The 21,963-nt window shown below is 37.1% G+C and overlaps 1 long non-coding RNA gene across 1 annotated transcript; it reads right to left on the minus strand.

Annotated features, from left to right (window-relative positions):
- Positions 1-1,806: 1,806 nt before the first annotated feature.
- Positions 1,807-2,401, minus strand: LOC133628705 (uncharacterized). The gene is made up of 3 exons (XR_009820805.1): positions 2,357-2,401; positions 2,087-2,192; positions 1,807-1,975 (listed from the first exon to the last, which is right to left on the minus strand). It is a non-coding gene; the product is annotated as an uncharacterized LOC133628705 (long non-coding RNA).
- Positions 2,402-21,963: the final 19,562 nt, after the last annotated feature.

Genomic DNA, 21,963 nt, shown 5'->3' on the forward strand with positions numbered 1-21,963 from the left:
ATTAGTCCTAGGACACTCTCTTTGCCTTACCCTTCGAGACCTGTCTGATTGCTGTTTTGTCTCTGTAGTCTCTCTGCAGAAGCAACAAGTATCTAACTTCTCTGGAAGTTTGCTTTCTCTGCCTTTCAACCTAATAATCTCCTAGCTGATCACAACAGCTCTTCTGAGTTTGGTCAACAGAAACAGCTTTCCTTCCTGTCAAAGGACATTAACTGAGATGCTTGTTTTGTAAAGGCACACAGCATGTTACAGAGGATGAGCAAATAGAAGAGAAAACTAGTCATTCCAGAGATACCCAGGGACCACAGATAGCCATCTCATCTGAGGTGGGTAGTTCCAGGCAGCAACCCAGCAGAGTAAGCAGGCCAATATAAGTGCTCTGCATGCTCAGCAAGTTTACAGACACCAAGGTGAGTGGTGTGGTTTACATATCTGAGAGTCTGAATGAGGGATCATCTAGAGGGACCTGGACAAGCTTGGGAACTGGTCCTATGTAAACCTCATGAGGTTTCAACAGGCCCAATGCAAAGTCCTGCATATGAGTTGGGGCAACCACTGGTATCAATACAGGCTGGTGAATGAAAAGATTGAGAGCAGTTCTGTGGGGAAAGACTTTAGAGTACTGGTGGATGAAAAGATGGACACGAGCTGGCAATGTGTCCTCACAGCCCAGAAAACCAGATGTATCCTGGGCTACATCAAAAACAGCATGGCTAGCAAGTTGAGGGAGGTGCTTCTGCATATCTACTCCACTCTGGTGAGAGCCCAGTGCTGCCTACATCTCTGAGGCCCTCAGCACAGGAATGAGGGTCTTGTTGGAGTGGGTCCAAAGGACAGTCACAAAAGTGATCAGAGGGCTGGAACATCTCTCCTGTGAGGAAAAGCTGAGAAAGTTGTTGTTGTTCAGCCTGGAGGAGAGAAGGCTCTGGGTAAACCTTACTGTGGCCTTTCAATACTTCAAGGAAGCTTATAAGAAAGGTGAGGACTGAGTTTTTATTAGGGCCTATTGGAATATGACAAGAGGTAATGGTTTTAAACTAAAATAAGGTAGATTCAATCTAGATACAAGGACAAATTTTTTTATGATGACGGTGGGGAAATTCCAGCACAGGTTGCCCAGGGAGGTGAAAGATGCCCCATCCCTCCAAATATTCAAAGTCACATTGGATAGGGGTTTGAGCAACCTGATCTAGTTGCAAATGTCTTTACATATGTCAGGGGAGTTCGACTGATTGACTCTTAAAAATCCCTTTCAACAGAAACCAATCTATGAAATTAGACTTCAAATCACCCACTAGGGAGGACATTTTTTTCCATGACTATTAGAAACCTGAAGAAGCACGACATATAGAGGAATACTTTCACTGTGGAAGGGAGCAGTAGCACATGCCAGTCTTTTGTTTGGGGCATTTGAGTTGAATGTGTAAAGTTCAAAACCTTGAATTCACTCCACTGTATCAGAGTGCCATATTCCCTTTGGAATACAGTCTGACAGCTCACATAGATAAAATGAAAGCTGGCTAAGTTTGCAACTCCCAGAAGCAAAGTTTGCTTCTGAATCCTTCAAGCTTTAAAGGCTTACATTTGGAGTTACTTAAAAGAGGTTTCACTGTTTTCTGTGTTTAAAGCTCATTAATTACACAAAATCCTTCACAATTGTCATTAAAATAGAGAACACTTTTAATGTGCTAAGAGGTTCAACACAGGTTCATGAATAGTTTGGCTAAATTAGATATCTTTGAACAGCAGCAGATAAATTCACCAGTTTCAAATTAGTTTGTAAGTACACGATTTTGGTGACAAAGCAAAGGAAACTTTATTTAATGCTTGATTCTACATGTTTCTGCAAAGCTGTAAATAGAGCCCACGCTGTCCCTTGCTAGAAATACTTTGGTGACTCCTGGAAGCTGAAATCACTGGTAGGCTCATCATTTCTGTGATGCGTCATTTCAGAGTCATGTTGTGAAACACTGTTCTGCTTGTCAGAAAGAGAAAGGATGATAAAAGCAAAGAATAGTTTTTTAGAAGGGATTAGACAAAAGTTTTTTAATCAGAAAAAAAAGGGGGGGGAGATTAATCCAAATACCTTTTCAAGGGAAAAAAAAAACCAAGCAGGTTTTATACAGCATTTTATGTGCCACATCCACGTTGACGCGGTTTTCTCGAACGGCCACGAGGGTGCTCGCTCACTCCTCCGGGGAGGGGAACCAGAGAAAAAGGGGAAAAACCCCCGTAAGTTGAAATAAGAACGGTTTAATAGAATAACAATAAGAAGAAACAAGTTCAGGAAAAAGAATAGTTTTAACAGTAAATGAGGGGATATACAAAAGGAATGGCGCGTGCCGCAGCTACTCACCCCCCCGGGACCCGACGCGACCGCTCCCGACGGGCAGCCCAGCCTGCGCTCCCCCAGCCCCGCCCCCGACTGGCTCCCTCCCTGTATGTACTGGCATGATGTCAGTATGGTATCGAGTACCTGTTGGCCAGCCCGGGTCAGCTGCCCATGCTGTACCCCTTCCTACTTCCTCTATCCTAGCCCAAACCAGGACACACGTCTGATAGACTCAGCAGAGATCATACATTTCTGCCCTGGTATCATTGTTATCCAAGCTTTCAACCTGGCCCTTTTATTTTAGGACCCTCTAGATCATCCAGTGTTCAGTTTTGTTTCCTCATCGTTTTTTAATCCAAATGAGGCAACATGGTGCTCTGATGCTTCTCCTCTGGCGGTTCAGCTACCTGTGTCTTTGGAATCGATGGCAGAGTGGCACTGCACTGAAAAGCCAATTTACTTCTTGCATAAGCAGTAGCCTTTTGTTTTCTCTCCACTGCCTTTGCTGATTTTGACTGAAACAAAGGGCAACAGTTGTACAGTTCACACATGTGGGAGACATTGACCATTTTGGTCTTGCTTTCCCATGTAACAAGCACTAGCCTTAATGAAAAAAACACTTCTCTAAAGGTTATTAGAATTGAGAATGATCTTTCCACTGACCTGGACAAATTTTGAGTCACAGCTTTTAGTGCCCAGTGCAGGTTGTAATGAACCTACAAAGCAATCTCACTATAGACATGCAACTGCTTAGAGCAATTGCACAATCTGGAGCAGAGGAGTAGTCACTTTTCTGAAATACAGCAGTATCTAGTGTGACCGGAAAGAACACAACAAAATTACAGTGAGATAGAGTTTTGGTTCATTTTTTTTTTTTTCTAAATTAATTTTATGGACTTTTTCAAATACAGTGCTTTTTTCTTTGCAACTTGTTCATCCTCTCTATCTTTTGTCTATTAAATGGCCTCTTTTGATATTATGGTACTGATTTACAGTTGATAATTTTCCTGGTTTAATGGGTTTAAGGTATGTCTAGTTTTAGTGTTTGTCATCAGCAGGGTCTGCCTGTACAATATACCTTTGTCTGAAAGGTAGTTTATTACTCTATAAAAATGTTCTCAGCTAAATAATCATAACCATAATAAATAAATTCAACCCCTCATTACTTTATTATTCTGGTTTTATAAATTTGGGATGAATATTTATGTTCCAGAAGGAAGAGAGGTTGCTGTCATAAAACCTTTAGGTCTCCCTGTAGATACAATATAGTAATTTGTAAAATGTGCTTAGCCACAGTGTCCCACTAGTAACTTAGTACTACTTATAACTAAAGCCAAGACTGCTGAATGAGTTTGCCTTCTGAGGAAAAAGTAAGGTCTTTTTTGTGCATTCTTGTCATGGTTATCTAAAATAATAGAAGAACAAAGTTAACATTCATCCCTAAAGGGAAAAAGGAGATTACAGATGTATATGTGTTTATGGGAAGGAAATTGTTTACACATTACAAAAAGATCAATCTCTTTTTTTTTTTTCTCATACAATTCATTAATAAAGCCAATTCAAATTTCTGTTGTAAAAGACCACAACTTGGTCTAAAATGTATGTGAATAAAATAAATAATCTGAGCTACATAATCATCTCATTCTAGACTCCATCATGCCTGCAGGTTCAGGACTTTGTACTAACTTGAGTGAGCTGCAGATGTGATCAAATTGGCCGCTGCAGGACTGACAGACATCTTCTGCATGGATCTGAAAAAAAGCCAGTTCCAGAGTCATGCCATAAAAGCAAAGCTTACACTCTAATTTACCTGACTTTTGAATTTTTTATCATAAAACAGTGCTGTACCTGTGGCACACATGCCAGAAACCCCAGGCTCTTGTCAGTCATTGTGTACTGAGACCATCAGATCAAGTATAGATATAGTCAATTAGTATATCACCAGACACAGCTGTATGGTTTATGTGCTCTGATTAATGCAGTTGCTGTAGTACACATGCTACAAGATGGAACAGCTTTTTTCTCTTTTTTTTCCCAAGAACTATTGTCCGCACAGACTCTGGGAAATCTCTAGGTCAGAACTGAGAGATATTTACATCTGAACAAACCAGCTGTTAATTCCTCTAATGAAAACTCATTCCATTTTTTTTCTCCTGTATGTGTAAATACTATGACTACTTCCCAAAAGCCCAGTGTCAATGAGGACACTATTTTGAAATTCCTTTCTTCTGAAGTTAGGATTTTCCCTCTATGCACAAAAAATACCTAAAAAGCAAAGCTGAACACCCATATCAACAATTATGTACATTGTGCTTGCAAAGTGAGGCCAAATATAACTTGCCTTACCCCAGATAAAAAAGTAGCACAGACTTGACAGTAGTAAAATAACAGTCACATTTTAAATCAAATTTTGACAACATTTTTCTGTTGCCTCTATTCAATTTTACCAGCAGAATTATGGGCTGGCTGGATTATTTGCTGGAATATTATGTTTCAATAGGATTGCTCAAGGAAGGTTAAAATCAGCTACTTAAGAAGAGATACCTATTTATAAAGTAAATAGCTGATGTTAACAGCGGTATCTATCTACCAAACAACAAAAAAATGTATCTGTGACCAACTCCCTAGATCCAGGATGCCCAAAGGTTTTTCAGCTGAGAAGAGTCTTCTTCTCTACAGATATGTAGGAAAAGTAATTTGTAAGGCAGTCTCTGGAGTATATTTACACAAAAATTAACATAAATATGGACTATCTGATGTTTCCTCTGGGTTTATCAGGAAAAAAATGTAAAAAATATAGCATGTGAAGCATTTGCAAGAATTATTTTATGAGCAATAAATAAATACAAGTATGACTCCCTCTGGATGATTAATTAACAGGAAAATGTAGTAGAATTAACAGATAATTTTTTCAGGATTTATTTGCTTAACGGTTGTTCCAACTCACTACAGGAAATGAAGGACACAGTACTGGGCTCACAAAATCTAGTTTCAATAGTCCCAGTCTGTGTGACACAAGACTTTGTTTCATAAAGCTCAGTTAGCATACCATCCAGGTTGAACAACTTATTTCCTACCTTCTGATAGATTTACAGAATTCCCTTACGGGCTGTAATTGATAACTACAAAAATGTAATAATTTGTAACAGCTAGATCAAAGTATTCATCTGTACTGCCCCTTTCACTTAAAATTCACTCAAATTTCATATTATTTAAAAGCACAGAAATTTGTACAAGTAAAGACAGCAAAGAAAAACCTATTCAAAACCAAACCTGAATCCAGTCTATTTCTTTCAAATTCAGACAATATTAAATATTCTTGAGTTTCAAGATTGTATTTTTATTAAAGAAAAGGAAAAGCTTGGCTGTTTTCAAATTGTTACTGCTGTCAGTATGTATACATGCTAATTGTACAATATGACATGTACAGCAAAAACATTTCAGCAATGAATGTTCTCAGTCAGACTTATGCCTGGTTTTGGAAAAATTTCCATTAACACAACAGAATTTCAGTTAAATAAATTACCCCTCTAAGGGTAAGTTTTCTTCAAAATTTCATCTTTAACATGGGATGGAAGAAGACTTACAACCCAAAATCCATGTTCATTGAACATTTCTCTAAAGTCCAAAGTGTGAAAAATAAGAGTGGATATGTCAAATATCGATAAATCAATGAAGTATAATTTATGCCAGCTCCTAATGTAGGGTAGAGATGTTGAATGAATAATTTAACTGTTGCAGAAAACAGTATGCAAAGAAATGAAACCAAGTACAGGTTGCCTACATAGAGAAGGGGGGATAGCAGCATTTTGTGACAAGCAGCACAACCTTCTACTGAAAAAAAAAACCTCTCAAATACTGCATTACCCAATGAGATGTGACAGAATAACATAAGTGGGCATGTCACAGAAAAGTCTGTTTATGATATACTTTTCAATTGAACAGTATGTCAAAGTAAGCAATCTTTTCTTACTCTGAGAAAGCAAATTCCTACTCAAAGCTCTAGAATCAAGTATACTCAGGTTTTAAGACAGGGAAACATACAGCACATCTAAATCCCATCCACAGAGTGAGCTTCTATACTGAGCCCTGTGACAACTGAGATGTTGCTGTATTTTCTGGTTTTAGCAACACAGTGATCACATACAAGTCACTAATGCCTTTGATTTAGTTAAATAGACATGTGCATCATTTAGTGGTTTAGTCCAGATCATATGTATTATTTAATCCTGCATCTCGTGAAACCAGTAAAATTCCTATATGCAGCAACCTTTTCTCCCTTGTTTCTCAACAACACTACCTGCCTTGAACTTTACAAAAATGCACAGAGAAGGAGATGGATCTAAAATATAGCAAAGATTATTCTGTAAAGATTTGAAATCATATAAAAATTCATTTCACCAAAGGCTGTCCAAGCTTACCATGGAATTCCAAGTGTACTTCGCGACAGCTCTGATCAGGTGTGATATCTACTTTATACTGATATACTAATGTCTGTTTGCTTTTTTTCTCAGACATTACCCATCCAATACATGACCATTTCCTACTCGCCATCTATTTGTGTTTCAATATTCTTTATTCCCTTACTCAGTTATAAAGTATTTTTAAACAGAATAAAATTCCGTTTTCTCTTAAAACGTCTAAGTTAATCACTCTATCGACTTTCATTCTCATGCCTTTCAATTAACAGTTTTGAGAAATTTACTTTTAACAACTAAACAATTATGGTATTAGCAGAACACACTTTGCAAGGCTTTTTTTTTCTAGAAGATGTAAATTGGATATACTAGCTAAATTTTCGTAGGAGAGTGTCCTAACATTATAGACTATATTTTAGGATTGTAGAGACAAAGCTTTGTAAGAAGCTTTGCAATAGTTACAAGAGTTAGAGTGAAACTGGTTTATTTGTTTTATTTGGCCTATATTAATACTGTGTATTTGTATGTACACTTCATGCACTTAAGTGCTCTATCTCTTTCAAAGATTGCGTATGCTGTACCCCTTTTTCAATAGCTCATATTTCCTATAAATTATAAATAATAATTATAAATTATTCTCTTACTGCATTCATTTCATCAGAGAAGAAGCATTGTACTGGAACTCAGAAAACACATTTTCAGTTGAATGTTTCAGCAATTTCCTTGGACTTTTGCATAAGTTTCAGTCTACATGTACCACTCATCTATATGAATAAAATGAGAGAATTCTACCTCTTTTCCTTTTTTTTTTTTTATCTTTTTTTTTTTTTTTTACAATTTTATACTTTTTGGTCCAGTTTTTACTCTTGTATTTTGTACTAGACCTATATGGCAAGGTTTTAGAAATGGCAAGGGGACTGCAGGGATGGTCTCTGCCAGAAGAGATCAGGAGCTGTCCCCAGGTCAAATGGAGCCAATGCCAGTCAGATTCAAGACAGAACCATCACCTGGCCGTAACTGAGTCCATCATCCACATTGGTAGCACCTCTGTGATAAAATATTTAAGAAAGGGAAGTGCTCTCAGTACTGCAGCAGAGATTCAGTCCCCAGAGAAACCCATGGTGATGCAGGTTGTCCCCTTGCAGCCCATGGAGGACCACAATGGAGCAGATATCCACCTGCAGCTCATGGAAGACCTCATGCTGCATTAGGCAGGCATATATTGGAGGAAACCATAGCTTGTGGAGAAGCCCACACCAAAGCAGACATTCTGGCAAGGACATGTGGCTCCACAGGGGACCCTGCAATGGATCTGTGTTGAAGAAGTTCCTAAAGTATTGTCTCTCAGGGGAGGGAATCCACTCTGGAGAACAGAAAACACGTGAGGCAGAACGCAGAAACAATACATGATGAAGCAACTGTAATCCCCATTCCTTGTCTCCCTGCACCACTTTGAGACAGGAGGCAGCAAAACTGAGAGTGAAGTTAAGCCTGGGAAGAAGGAAGAAGGTGGGAGGAAATATTTTAAGGTTGTTCTTATTTCTCATTATCCTATTCCATTTAATTGATAAAAAATTCCCCAAGTGATCTCTCTGTACTAATTGCAACCTATGAGTTTTTTCATTGTGTTTTCTCCCCTTGTCCTACTGAGGAGTGTGAGAAAAGCTGCATGAGCACCTGCACACCAGCAAAGGTTAACCCATCACATCATTATAGAATGGTTAGAGGCTCCCAGAGCAATTTTAATGTTAGAAAAATTCTGCAATAATAAGAGTATTTTAGAGCTGTAATCTCACAAACTGCATCTTTTTGTTACCTTGCTAGCCAATTTATAATCAAGACTTCAGACCTGTCTTCAAATGTTCATATTGAGATGTCCTCATCTACCTCAGATTTTCAAAAATAAACAGTTCACTGGAAAGGAAAAGTGGTACTTAACTGCATAAGTAAGAATTTTGTATGCTTAGAAATTGACACCCTAAATTCCCGATGTCCAAGCCCTTGCTTACATTTAAGTGTCTGCTTAAGTGCTATGTTGAAATGGGGACAGTATACAGTTTTGTGAAAAAGATTTTGTTTCCTGTTAAGTTGCTGGCTGATGATAGCTGTCCTGGAATCAACATTTTAGAAAAGCTGAGCAAGAGAAAAGAGAAAGAAACAGGCAAATGTGTGTTCACCAGATAAAAGGGAAGAGGATGGAAGTGTCAGAGCTTAAGACAAGGAGTTAGGAGAGTAGGAGTGGGTACTTAAATAAACACTTACTGTGAAAATAAAGCAACTTTTAATCTTCACCTGAGCTCCCTAACATGTGAAACGTACTTAATGATAGTTTTCTGACCTACATGTATGTTGTGAAGTGATTCTGAAGTACATTGCTCAAATTACTCTGGTAGAGCACAGTCTTATTGCCATTCACATGTCTACTCACCAGCTATGATTCAAAGACTTACAGGTGCAGTTTACCAATATTCAAAGTATATGAGAAAGCATCGGAAAAGTAAGCAAGCATGTTCCAGATGATATTCTGGTTGTAAAAGCTTACTAATTTTTATTTATTTTGCAGCCCATTGTTGTTTGCAATAGTACAGATACATGTCACAGAGGACAGAAGAACTATGAAGTCTACTGCTGTAATAAAATTACTTCATGTTTAGGGAAAATGACAAACTTAGCAACTCTTTACATTAAAAGTTAATCAAAATGCATATTTATTACAACTAGTCCTGGATTGAGAAACCTCTGGCCTGCCTGCACCAGCTTTCAGGAAAGGGAACTTCAGATTTGCATGTTTTCCTGAATCACAGCCAAACAAAATCATTATCCTCTATTCTTTTCTGCTTGCTGTTAGAGAAACAGAATTGCAGTTCTCTAAAGAAGTATGTACTTCTTCTTTCATAGTACTGCAACAAATCTACTGGTTTAGATTTGTTTGAAGATTCTTTTGCAGGTTCCTTCACTCTAAACCTACACAATTTTTTTCAAAGATAAATGACGTTTAAACTTGCAGCACACAAAGGTGCACGGTTTTTATACTCAGCCAACACAACTATGGTTGGCTGCTTTATAAAAATCTAGAGAAAATAAGGAAAAAAAACCTGATAAATATTGCTACAGTGATGAAAGGAAAACATTAATGTAGTTCTGGCCCATGCAGAACTGTCTAAACTGGGCTGATTTTGCCTGAACTGTTTGCTCAGCTTAACATATTTTTTTTTTGAAAAGGCAACCCTCATCTAAAAGAAATAAGAACAAATTCACTGGCTTGTCAAAACCAAACTTGTGATCTTATCCTTCTCCATGAACAAAGTTACTATGTGAAGTTTCTCTGATTCACTGTGTCTAGTTTACAATGATTGCAAAGAGTAAAAAGAATTTGCCTTTCGCTCCAAAGTTTCAGAATTCAAACACCTGGAAAATAGAAAGGCAATTACCAGATATATTTTTAACCATCCAAACAGAAAACTGATTACTTACTAGTCAAAGAAATAGTTTCCTCCAAAATTGGCCATTATCTGAAATACAGAAAACAGTGGAAAAATACCTTATTCTGTTTTTCAGTGTTCTCTCTTCAATGATGTTTTGCCCAATGTATTATTCTGTGCAGATCATTATCTGTGTGCCCTTTCAGTGCTTCTGGATTGAATATGAGATACAATGGCCATTTTCAACAGGTCATTTGAAAAAAAAAAAAAGGTCACAAAATACATCGTGCTGAGCTCAGGGAAGTTATGTTCAAAAAGTGTAGGTTTTGGGTTGAGAAGGAGGCATTTTTATTAAAAAATAAATAAAAAAAAAAAAAAGTAAGGTACTGTTAAACACAGCCAAAGACAAAAAGCAAAGAAAGAAAACAGTGCTATCAGTTTATTTACAGTCATGTCAAAAGCATGGAAATTCTGGTTAAAAAGAAAGAAAAGGACAAAAATCTTCCCTTTGCTGACATTTCCCTGTCAAATCACTATGGTCATAACAGTAAAGCAATGAAGAAAATGAGAACTGAGTAGAAGAAATACGGATTGTAATGAAACTCTGCTGTGTGTTTTGGTTAGAACGCTGGACTTGTCTGCAGGAGACCCTGATTAAACTTCATGTTTTGTTCTAAGTGCTACACAAATGTGATTATATCTGCTTTCATATTTACTTCAAGGAGGAAGCCACGTATTTATATAAAATACTAAATATATAACTATAAAAATAATTACTTAAGAAATGCATATTTTTTATTTTATTATTTTATACAACAAGTGCCTTTTGTTTCCTTAGGTACAACAGACAGGTATTCAAATCTTTCTAATTCCATGTTCATGGCAAATAAATCTATCCTTCAGATCTTTATTTGGGCAAACTTCTCACTGAAATCATCATACTATGCTTACTTGTGAAGTAGTTCAGTTTTCGGCAATTTTGTTTACTCCTTCTGGTAAAACACAGTATATGGGATGCTTAACCTTTTTCTTCTAGTCTTCAGTACATTTAACAAATTCTATGTTATGGTCAGGAGTTAATAAAGTTATTTGCATTGAGTTCTTTTGGATTATTTCTGTGGGCTTTAAAAAATTGTTAGAAATTCTGCTTTTAAATTAACTTACAAACCCATTGTTAGGTTGAAGCAAATAAATCCATGTTTAAAAAGCCATACCTTTGCACAACATATCCCAGTTTGCCACCATAAGGATGTATCACTTCTACATTTTCAGAAGCATGATCACAGATCATGTTGATGCAAAAAAAATTCTATCATGAGCTCTGACAGCTTACAACACAACAGTGTTGTTAGACATTGCATATGGTAGGGTGACATTCATGCCCTGAAGTGATGTGTTTTTCAGCAATACGTCTGTGTGTCACTGTATACACTACAGAACTGTGGAAACACAGATTCTTAAATACAGCAAATGTCACAATCATCTAATCTCATTCATAATGTTGGTTGCCTGTCTCACACTACACTCACCATGATGGTTTCTGAGTCTCTAACGTGGTGAAGAAAATACAACAAATACACTTTTTCCTGAGACGTTTGCCTGAAGGTCTTGGAAGGACTTTCAGAGGGCATGGACAGTTCTAATAATGTCTAATATGTAAAGTTTTTGTCCACGCTTGATATCCACACCTTCTGTATAAAATGCTATTCCTTATATTGTAGGAAACTATGTACTGCAGATAATGAAATGCATTCCTAAAGGGGCAAGGCAACACTTGTAATAAGGTCCTGTTCGACTGGAAAGTGTGTATGTATTAAAGGCCAGCTTATATCTTAGTCGTATGTTGAACGTAACTACTAAATGAATGGTTTCCTATCAAAAATGACAAATTTCTTTGAGCTTGATCTTAGAATTTAAATCTATATTTGTTGTCTATGTGATAATAGAAGATTAATGCTTTCTCCACAGATCATCAAAAATTTAGTTCTTTGTGTGATATCAAACTATTTACCCCTTTTTCTTTTGAATTTATCAGAGCCAAAAGACATCATCCATTCTTTACTTGAAGAAATGAGATATAGTCATCATTCATAGAATATGCATCTCTTACAAATGCTTAGACTTTTTTTATTGCTGTTTAGGTTTGCAACAACAAACTATGAATCATCAGCTGAGTTACATATCTGCAAAAATGGAATTCACAGATACCACAGTTTGAAAATGGTAAGGAAGAATCTACGTGGAAGAATCACGTTTAGGTTTTTAAAATATTTTACAGTTGAAGAAAAAAAATATGCCCAAGTTTCTAGCTCTTTTTTAATTGGATCTTTGACTCTTAAAACCAATGGGCTGTAGTTACTCATTTTTAATTCCAATTCTCTTAGTCATCTATGTTGATGGAAGGATAGACAATACAGGACTGGCTTCTAAAGAAAAATAGATGATCTGTACTGATTTTTCTTTTTTTTTTGATAAAGCTAAACTCTATTGCTCAGTTAAAATCTCTACAAATGGATAATGATTCTTTTTTTCCACCTGCATTTGTTATCTCAAGGTATGTTGTGAAAAATTTCTGCAATTAATTCTTGGAATGTCAGTAATTGAAACCAAAGATTCAGTAACTGCACTGCTGTATTGAGCATTTCACACCCAAACACCTTTACTGGAATTTGAAAGAATTTCACAAAGTTCTACTCTGTACCATCTGTCCAAGTGAAACTTTAACATGAAAACTGAAATAACAGACACATTTAAATACATATCATTTCTTCATTTTTCTGCAAAACTCTTCAAATTGAGAGTGACTCATAACCAGTACCCAAAGTTATAAGTCCATTCTGCACTTTAAACATGAATGATTAAAAAAACAAAGAATGTTTGCCCAACCAATATTTGAAGCTCACATAAAATGCACTTTACCATCAAGTGGGAAATTCTGATAATTGGTTGTCAGTTCCAGTTTTCATATGTGACAAACTTTGTGGTGGTATACATTAAAAGATGAGGGGAAAATCAGCTTTCGTGTGAGAGTGTAGTTCGTTGCATTCATTTTGGTTGCTCACCTGGCTAGTCTGAGAAATGCTTAGAATGAGCAGTATGTAAAGGACAAAAATTCACTATAGGATTCTGAGCAATATCATAGCATAAACTGGAAAGAAATCTCGTGCTTCATAAAACAGCAATGATCTTAAGGGCTGTCGTGGGTTTGGCCAGGATAGGATTAACTCTCCGCAGCAGCCGCCAGGGAGCATGGGCAGGCTGGTCCATCCCATGTGATGTCTTGCCCAGGCTCAGGCCCGTGGCTGGCCCGGGGCGGCGAGTGCGGGAGCTGCGGCTTCGCCGTCGGGCTGCGGGTGCTGCGCAGCGACACCGGGCAGCACTCGCTTTTCTGTGTCCCTTGGCCATCATTGTAACTGCCTGATCTTTGTGGTGTTCTAGTAAATCGTCCTTATCTCAACACACAAAGTTCTAGAACTCTTGATTTCTCCTCCCCATCCTGCTGAGGTGGGGAAGAGTGAGTAACAGGGTGGTTTGGTTATGGTTCAGCCAGGGCTAAACCACCACAAGGCCTTAACAAAAAATGTAAGAACTCATTAGCTGTGTATGTGGGCAGCTGAGAGTCATTAGGTCTGTGCTCAAAGGTTCACAGAAAATTTAGAAGAGGTCTCTGGAAACAATCTAGTTCAACTCTGGACTTAAAGCAGGGATGACTTTGAAGTGGAGTCAGGTGCTCAGAGGCTTGTCCAGCTAAGCCTTGTGAATCTCCAATCTCCCTGTAAAACGGAATAGCCTAAACTACTTTAACATAAGTGGAAAAGAGAAGAATCTGAATAGCTGATAAATGGGTTTGAAGCAAAAAAAAAAAAGGAAAAAAGAGATCAATCTCTGAAGACAAAAGAAACTTTAATAATGCATGCCTCTTGTGAAGTTTCAGCTAGCTTCCTAATGCAACTACAAGTACAGACAGAACATTTGAATAGCATACAAGGTATGATAATGGTTGGAATTTTTTTGTTCATTTGAATTCACCTATTTTTGTGGTGACTTTGTAAAATCTAAGACAACCCATTTAAAACTACAAAATTGTATTCATTTTCTGCTTAATCTGGCTTGTTTAAAGAGCATTTTCAGAATAACCTCTGATTCCTAAATAATTCTATTCCTTTGAGAGAGAAAACCTAAAAATAAGTCAAACAGATTCTCTTGAGAGGACTGACCTTTCTGTGTATGTCCAACAGGTTGTATCGCAGGAACTGGGAGTTAAAGCTGTGTGTCTCAAAGGATTACAAAACAATTCTCTGCAGGAGAATGAAAAAAAAAATATTTCCATTAGTGGTCTAAGATCTAGTGAATCTGTGGGGAACACACCAAGCTCTACCAATTCTGAAAACACCAATAGGGTTAGCAAGATAGGCATTTTGAAGCTTATTCTGATAAGAAAATGGTTATAACTAGCAATGCTAAAATTATAGTTACTAATGCAATACTTATTAAGAATAAATTGTAGATATTATCAAGTGATTTCGTTGGCTGCCCTAACATCTTACTAGTAAGAATTTTCCTTAGCTAAGTATGAGCTACATACCACATTGCTATTTTAACTTTTTGTTTTGTCTTCAATTTAGTTAACTTTTAATGTCTTCTCTGAAGACAAAACTAGCTCAGAAAAAACAAAGACTTTCCATTTTAACGGGAATGGTTATGCCTGTACTGGTGCAACAGAGTGTCAACATAATTCTAAATTATTACAGACATTCATAAGTGACTAGTTTTTTTATCACCATAAGCCTTATGGGCTCCTTGAAACCTCAGGACACAAAGACCTGAAAGAAGCTTGCCTCTCCTATTGGTTTATGTGAGCTGGGACAGCTTTCTGGCATTGAGCAAGGCAGAGAAAAACATCCTTTAACTTGGATTATAACAGATATACATTGGGATCAAAGATAATGAACAGGATACTGAAGGCTGCGTTACTCCATACCTTAATTCTTCTTTGATTGCACATAATGTATTTTGCCCACACAGATCAAGAACATTGATGGAATGATTAGGAGTTCTAGTCATGCATTTTTCACTCAACTAATTCTAACATCTCCCAAGTAGTACTAAATCTCTTGCATTATGAGTATGGTGCCAAGGAGTTTAACAAACTTTTTTTCCGTGAAGTTGCCTCACATTAGAATTTCGAAGAAACTGCTATAAATAAACAAAAAAAAAAGTTTGGAGGAACTTACAACCTGAAAACTAATTTGCTTTGTCAATATGGATAGGAGACATATTTCTTGCTGTCAAATTTAGCCCAAAAATCTAACACAAAGCAAAGAACCTTATTTACTTCCAGAGACATCACCAAAAAAATAAAAAAAGCACTTTCTTTCTGACACAGAGAATAATTGGAGTGTTTCTGAGTTGTGTGTCTGGGCTTGAACTAGAATAACTCTTCATCTGTGTAACAGATCTGACTGAAATATTTGTTTAAAAAATAAAAGCTAACAGGAATGGGTAGCATATCATTAACTATCTAAACAAAAACATAATAGAAAAAAACATGATGTTTTCCCCTATGAATCAATGGAGAAAAAAACAAGACAAAACTTGAGCAAGACACAAGAAAATGTATGTAAAACTTTAAGACTACAGAAAAAGAAGCAGAATAGAGACATGGTGTCAAGGAAGCTGCTAAACACAAAAGATCTCACTGAAGTTTTTGGGATACTAGGAGGGAAAAAAATGTTTAATTTTAATGTGTCCAAAGGTTGACTTTGCCTGTAACATTTATAAAATATTGAAAGAGAAGAAATAAAGTGATAAGGATATGAATTTTATGGCTGGTTTTTAGTTGCCTTTGAAAGCAGCTGCCATAAATCTTGGATGAAGCCAAATAAGGCTGACGATTTTGATCTTCAATTAATTCTCTCTTCTTCTTCAAAACATAAATGATGCTAATGGAATTAGAGCTAAGTGGAATGGCATTTCTTTCTGTGGTCTGCATATCCAACAATTTACATATTTACATCAGCACAGTCTCATTTTTGAGAGCCTGTTTGTATGAGTGTTCCTGCATGTAAACACTCATATATGTGCCCGTCCTTCCATTTCAGAAAAAAAGGAAAATTAAGGTCTCATAGAAAGAGGTCAAAAAAAACCCAACCCAGCTACTAATATATGCCCCTCTTTTTTTTTACTGTATCAGTCACACTGGAAAGCAAAAGTGAATGAAGGAGGAAAAGTAAGAAGCCACTAAAAACTTTTAGTCAAAAAACATAATTCACATTTACTTATAATATTCTTCACAGATCTCCCACATAGCTTTCAAATTCTAATGAGAAAAATTACTTAGGACGTTAAACAAAAATTACTGCTTCTTCTCAGTGAAATCTTTCCCATCCAGTAGGGTTTCAGCATAAGCATGGATCTCGTAACAGAAATACGTTATCCTTTTTGTAAAACTCATCATTGTTGTCATGAGTCACATATAAGATGTCATACCTTAACACTGAGGGACTGTCATGGTTTGACATAAAGCTGTTTGTGGTAAGGGAAGGGGCTGTAAAGATGGCTCCTGTAAGCAGTTATTTGAACTGTCCTCAGCTCTGAGCCAGTCCCACTTCTGAGGCTGAGCCAATTAAACACCTCCATGATCATTTTTTAAGAAGCCAGAAGAGCAGGCTTCTTCCTGTTCCTTCTGTCTTCCATTCCTTTTCTTTCCAGCTGGTGGTGGTGCAAGGAGTTGGAAGAGAGAGAAGCAACCATGTGGGCTCCAAGGTCAGCGAGGGAAGAGAGGAGGAGGTGTGCTGAAGCAAAGACTCCCCTACAGAAGCTGAAACTATTGAGAAGAATCATGCCAGAGGTATAGACTAAGGACTGTGTCTCATGTGTGGGACTGTATCGGAACAGGTAAAGAATGCGAGGACTTGTCAAGCCATGTTTATTATGATTACTTTTATTCAGTTATCCTAATAAATTGATTAATTAGAACATAAAATTAGAAAGATATTCTGTTTCATGAGAATCAACTTTTTAAAACTAAGTATAAAACCCCCCTTTTTTTTTTTTGAGTTCTTTCTCATATTCTTGCATGAGCAGGGGAGGTAGGGAGAGGTGCAGTGATTCTTTATGTGACCTTTATACTTTCTAGGAATGGAAATTTGTGTCAGCTCTCTTAGCCTATTTGAAGTCAGTGCTGCCACAGTGATTTATTCCAATCAATAATCTGCCTTGTGAGTTTAATACAAATTAAGTCGAGCTGGATTGGGTCATCTCCCTCACTTTCCTGACTTGATTCAGGAAACAGGCTAAATCTCAGCACAGTGCCCTCAGGGAAGATAAACATGAGAGCTTGAATCTTTGCCCTAGACAGAACGGAACATATTACCCTGCAATAAATATGTCAGTTATACTTGCAATAATCTGGCCATTAATGGGCAGCCACACAATGAGTTAAACATTCTGAAGCTGCAAGAATTGATTTTTCTGGGACACATAGTGCTGCACATTAATGTCCATTCTCTCAGCAACAATTAAAGATACTTGCATTAAAATATCTGTTTTAAAAAGAGACATAATTTGGAAGCCAGGATCTCTGCAGGATTTGCAACTTCTTTTCTTAAAGTCATCACCTTCTCAAGTTCTCCATTTATTTCCATTCTGTGTCTTGCAATAAAGGAAGAAAATTCAATCAGGACAAAATATTACAGGAGAAAAGTAAGAGTACCCAACGTCTCTGAACCTTCCTGTCACTATCAGAACAGGATTACTAGCCAGTTCCACCAAAGCAGACTACAAATCCCAAAGTTCAAAATTCCTAAAATTTCCTTGTCCCCCAAAAGACTTGCATTGCCCTAGCTGGTTTGTTCTGCAGCAGCTCCTGGAAAAGAAAGACCTGCATGCCCCAGAGAAGTGGCCTCCAGTCATCATAGACTTTTTCTGTATTTCTATATTTAACTATCACAGTAACGAGGGCCAAAAAATCAGTATTAAAAAACACTACAGCATACATATTTTGTTCCTTCTGCTTGTGTCCCTATATACCCCAGTTATCTGAAAAGATATGTTTGAAATAATTCCGGTAAATCTAGCAGCATATAACCTCTGTCCAGACCCAACACTACATATAAAAACTTTCCATCTTGTGTCTCTTCCTTGAATCTATTTTCCAGAAATCCTGTGTTCAAGTCTTTGTAAGATTTAGGGACAAGTGATTGATTTGATTCAAGCTGTTTAATTTCAGGCCAGAATGAGTCATCTGTCTCTCTCTCACCCTACTCCTTTTTTTATTTTCTTTTTTAAGCCTTACTGTGAGGAAAAAAAGAATATGCTTTAATTCTTCTCTGATCTTTAAATGAAATGTTCAGGGATCTCTGGCAAACAATAAGTCATAAAGCAGACACAGTAATTCAAAGAGCAATCTATGGGCATATATATCATCCTACAGTGGTACATTAATCATTACGCTTAAAGACAGCACAAGAGTGATGAACTTTTTCCAATTGTATCTATTGCAATTCAGCTATATTCAAGTGGTTTTAATCTGTACCATTACATCGAAAGGTAATAACTGTATTTTAATTGAGAAATCTTTTCTATCCCCTTCCCAAGTGTGATTGGAAAAGAATCATAAGGAAAATAGAGGTGACTTTTGAATTCAGCATGCATGTGAATGCACTAACACTGACATGCGCACAGGAAAGTTATCTACAGAATATCAAATTAACATTTCTTCTAAAGGAGAAATCCATTCAGGTCAGTAAAGATAAAACTTCCTATAAAAGAGAAAGAAGGCAAGAGGGAAGGATGTGATTTTGTGTATCTTACGCCACGAGACTGCATCTGGTTCAACATACTTCAGTAAGAAAAGGTCAGAGAAAGGAATGAGAATTTAACTGTTTGATAGGGAGAGATATTTAAAGAAAAAAAACCCACCAGGATAGTAGCTAGGCTGATAAAATACCTTTCATATTCACAGACATCTGTAATAGTTTCAAAGATTATAAAATTGTATTGATGAAAATGAATGTAAAATATATTATCCTTTCCCATAATGATGACGAATTCTGTACTGCTCTGAAAGCAGGATTCATCAGCCCAAACAAATGTCAGCCCTAACAAAAAGGTTTTCTCCAAATTCCTTCAAAAGGTTTATGCAGAACAGAGAATTTGTATTAAGGTTTTGATAGAAGGATGGGATGTCTGACTGGAGCTGTCTTTGGACATTTGATGTTATTTTTATAGTGTCTTATTAGTTATGGTCATGAGCCAGCCCAATGTCTACAAGGCACACAAATATATAGTTTTCTAGTCCAAAGAAAGATAAAAATATAATCACTAATGTGTATGATGAAGGAACCAGAGATGTTGTTTGGAGTCTGTTTTTTTCAACTCAGCCCTTCTAATCCAGATACACAGCAGGTTCTCAATTACACAGCACAGAGAACTGCTGAGAACTGCTGCTTAAACCAGCTGAGAATCTCATAACTGGAGCTGCAAGGAACTTTCCAAGCCAAATTTGACCCTGATAAAAAGCAAGCATAAGATATACTAAGGCCAGATGCAGTCTGAGTGATGGGAACTGGACAATTGCCAGAGGACATGTGTTCCAATAAGATAGCCCTGATTTTGGGGCAGTAACACAGTGGGAAGGTCTCAGAACTTGTAAACTTCCCTTTAACCCATTCCCAGCTGACAAGTGCACTCATTATGACATGGGAGTAAAAGTGTGTTATAGTTAGCTGGGTCTTCATACCTTTTTTGATTGCAAACTGCATGCTATACTCCTCAGTGGATCAAGGTTTCTGAAGTACAGCCAGAAAGCAGCATGCACTACTGTACATTTATATTTCATTTTCCACTAGGGTTAGTGTTCCTTCACAAATTACTCTCTTCTTGGAAACTAGCTTTTTATTTCATATCTAACATAAGGTTCATGTAAATTATACCACTACACCAAATTTACTTCTAACGTCTTGAGACCTTATCACACACTACAATTACCTGAAAGGAGGTTGTAGTGAGGTGGATGTTCATCTTTTTTGCCAAGTCACAAATGACAGAACAAGAGGAAAAGGCCTCTAGTTGTCCCAGGGGAAGTTTAAATTGAATATGGGGAAGAACTTCACTGAAAGTGTCGTCAAGCACTGGAGCAGGCTGGCCAGGGAGGTGATGGATTCACCATACCTGGAAGTGTTTAAAAAAACCCATATACGTGATGTTTACGGACGTGGTCTGGGAGTGATCTTCTTGTTGTTAGGTTTACAGTTGGGCTCAATGATTTTAAGAGTCTTTTCCAACCTGAATGATTCTATGATTCTATTTTATCTAATTTGTGACTCAGACCAACATAATTAGACAGTCAAATAGAATCTTCTCTATCAGCATTTATATTAACATTTTTTTTAAAAATATCAAATAAGTGTCCCATTGAATCTATTCTGATACCAACTCTTAAGTTCTTAGGTTCTGTCTTTTATAAAAGCTTCAAAAAAATCACAGCTGTGCCATGCCAATGTTTGATCTTTTTCTTCGTTTTCATTTTCCTTTTTAGTTAATTAAATTATTGATACTTTTATGAAATGTATTCTCCTGTTTTAATTGCAACATGGTCCAGAGAGCTGTCCGTGTAGGGTAAAATTAGAAATACAGCTTATGAGAACACAACATGCAATTATATCCAGTACTTACAGAGGCAAAAATCATTGATCTTTAAACATATACTTTGATGAGTACAGCTAGCCACAGAGTTTATTAAATGCACATCAGCTCAAACCAACAAGCTAACAAGAGGGTAAGCGTAGCCTATTCTCAATCAATATAAGCAATAGTATTATATGGGTCAAGAGGTTGGTTCTGAAATCAAGCTCATTCAATCTGTTTTTCTTTCAGTGATACAATGACAATGACAATAAAACAGCAGCATAGGCCATTGTGAAAATACATCCTTTCTGAAAATAATCACATTTTTCAATATGTAAAATTAATTAGAGAGAAAGATAGATATGACATAGATTGAAGAAGCAAAAAGTGGACTTCAGACAGGAGAAGCCAGCCTTTGTGTGTTTCTTTTAGTCTGTTGTTTGCTTCATCGGAGAACTCTTGAGGCTCTAATAAGCCATTTCTTTATTTGTCAATGCTAAAATAAAGATGGCCAGTGCTTTTGCATTCTGTCTAAAGTAGGACAGCCAGCTCATCAGTGTCTCCAGACCGAAAGCCCTATCTGTTCAAATAGTGAAAACAGAAGGTAGGAAATTAATTCTTTCCATAGAGTCATGCACCTGTCAAGGCATTCGCCAGAAGGAGGCTCCCTGTCCCTTTCCACAGGGTAAGTGGGAGTCACAGCTTGAACTGGGGGTAGTAGAAGGATAGTGGCTTTAACATCATTCTGCAGGTCTGACACTTGAGGAAACAAAAGATCTGATAAGTAATTGCATCCCTAAGACCGTATGAACCTGTGTATTCCTCTTTCTCAACCACACAAACAGGCAGTTACCCACACTGATGGCAACCATGGTCAAGCACCATGGGGAAAAGGCATTATCTGAAGCAGGGAGGACCCAGGCCTTTTGTAGAGCACAGCTTTATAGCGTTCAAGAAAGAAGTCCTGTTTATTAATCAAGTAGCAAATACATTCTGTACAAGTTGCAGCTTCTGAACAGGTTTAAGATGCAGGTCCATATGGAGCTCACTGCTGTAGGTGGATGTGAACACTGTCAGGTCTTCACTTAACCTGATTTGTTTGAGTAGCTCACTTGCCATCCAATGGCTACAATGCATACAATATCTCCTGCTGCGTCTGTGT

This window comes from Colius striatus, chromosome Z (assembly GCF_028858725.1).
Source record: "Colius striatus isolate bColStr4 chromosome Z, bColStr4.1.hap1, whole genome shotgun sequence".
NCBI classification, from domain to species: Eukaryota; Metazoa; Chordata; class Aves; order Coliiformes; family Coliidae; genus Colius; species Colius striatus.